The sequence below is a fragment of the Penaeus monodon genome, chromosome 24 (genome assembly GCF_015228065.2).
Source record: "Penaeus monodon isolate SGIC_2016 chromosome 24, NSTDA_Pmon_1, whole genome shotgun sequence".
Taxonomy (NCBI): Eukaryota; Metazoa; Arthropoda; class Malacostraca; order Decapoda; family Penaeidae; genus Penaeus; species Penaeus monodon.
In genome coordinates this window covers 6,554,414-6,556,328 of record NC_051409.1, presented here as the reverse complement: position 1 = coordinate 6,556,328, position 1,915 = coordinate 6,554,414, and the positions used below count along the sequence as shown (strand labels likewise).

The 1,915-nt window shown below is 38.0% G+C and overlaps 1 pseudogene; it reads left to right on the top strand.

The window, feature by feature from the left end:
- Window positions 1–198: 198 nt before the first annotated feature.
- On the top strand, window positions 199–1,002 carry LOC119588825 (annotated as a pseudogene).
- Window positions 1,003–1,915: the final 913 nt, after the last annotated feature.

Here is a 1,915-nt window from a genome sequence, read left to right as displayed (position 1 = left end):
TCCCTCCCTCCTTTTATATACAGCTAGATTCATCTTTTTGCACCATTTTAGTAAGCAAAAGAAAATGGGAAAAAAAAAATACAAGTTCTACAGCCTCCTAATCAGTACAGTTTTCATAATTCTTTTTCCAGCTTAACCCCTTAAAGACAGCAGTATTCACAACTACATATGCCTGCTTTAGGGGGGAGAGCTAATCTAATGCATGGTTGCTTGAGCTCAAATTGTACTAATAAGGATATTTTCTTGAAACTTTCTTTTTCTCTTTCCTTTGCTGTGGTTCATCCATATAGCTATACAGAGAACAACGATAGCCTTATTTATATTGTCCTCTGGGATCAAGCAAGAATGATACTTATTGCCTTCCTTCTCATTCTCCTTTTTTTCTGCATTGAAGAAAAGGACCTTCAAAGAAGCACAGGAAAGCTGGTCTTGATGATGACAATAACTGGATTCCAAGGAACTCAAAGGGCGCTGTGGCCAAGGTACGATTTAGTAACATATTGGACAGTGTTTTAGAAATTATTTTTTAAAAACTATTAAGCTCACTACTAGATTTCGTAGTGCGTTGTGATTTTTTTCTTTTTAATAATTTTTAAATTTCAACTGCTTGAGGTGCACATGAATTTGTATTGTGTGTATATATATGTAACCACTTTTTCCTCTTTTTTAATTACTTACTTATTTACAGAAAAGGACAGTACCAGAACCACCTCCACCCCAACCAGTTTTGTCTGAATACGAAAAATCTGCACAGGAGAAAATTGCTCAGCGTCAGAAGTTCCTTGAAGAACTTGGAATTCTGCAAATGAAGAGAGGGCTGCAGAAGATCCCCAAATCAATCCAACTCCACCACAGAAAAGGGAACATAGCAGTCTGCATGCAATGATTTAGGAATGACACAGGATGTGGCAGCTCTTCCTACAGCCCAAAGGAAAGAACCAGTCAGAGATGAGGGTGACACAGCACAATCCTCAACCAACCAGAAGCTGGAAGAATCTCTAGCTCCAGTCTCTCCATTAGCAACGAAGAAAGGAATGCTTTAGAAATGGAGAGGTGCCCTCCTTCCACTGAATCTCAAGACTCTAACTCAGGCACTCAGGATCAACATCCAAACATCCTTTTGCCCCCAGCATCCACAATCATCCAAGAGGTCGTCACCCATAAAGGCAAAGCAAGGGAGGCATCAAACCATGTCCCGAAAGCACTGAAGACTCTTAGGGCCACTGCAGCAAAGGCCACAGAACAGGCCAAGGCAACAAAGGGTCTTCCACGCACACTGAAGCAGAACCTAGATGAACTTGTGAAGCCTGGATCTCACCCTAGACGGGTTCTTAACACCCTAGCTGACACCAAGCGGAAGATTAGAAGAAATGACTTAATGATTGTTAAAGTCTAGTCATCTAATATATTTTCCCCCATTTGTTCTCTGCTAGATAATTACTTATATAAGAAGAAGAAGTCTACAGGAGTATAGTGTATACTTGCCTTTTTTATTGTTGTGACAGAAATAGCTATTATGCTCACTGTAATGGTTTTCCTACATTATACATCTAAGTGTTACATTCTGTGTAGCTTTTTTAACCAGATTAAAAAAAATTTAAGACTAACCCTTTGAAATTCATCTAATAATTTTTTAAAAAAAAATATTCTAAATATCAGTATAGAGCCACTGTTTTGGGAACTCATTTTCTGTGGATATTTTTTGTTGCTATTAGTACAGAAAAACAGACTTGAGGTTTGGGAAAAATTAATAAAAATTTCAGCAAAAAAAGAATCTTTGGTTTTTGAGTAAAAGAAACTCCTCTTCAAGTGGGACCGCAGAAGAGTTTAACTTTTGCCTTGTCCCCTTTCTAAAGTGAAGAAGTCCTTCTTTCTTTCATTTAAAAAGGAAAAACCCTTTTTAGAGAAGCAAGGG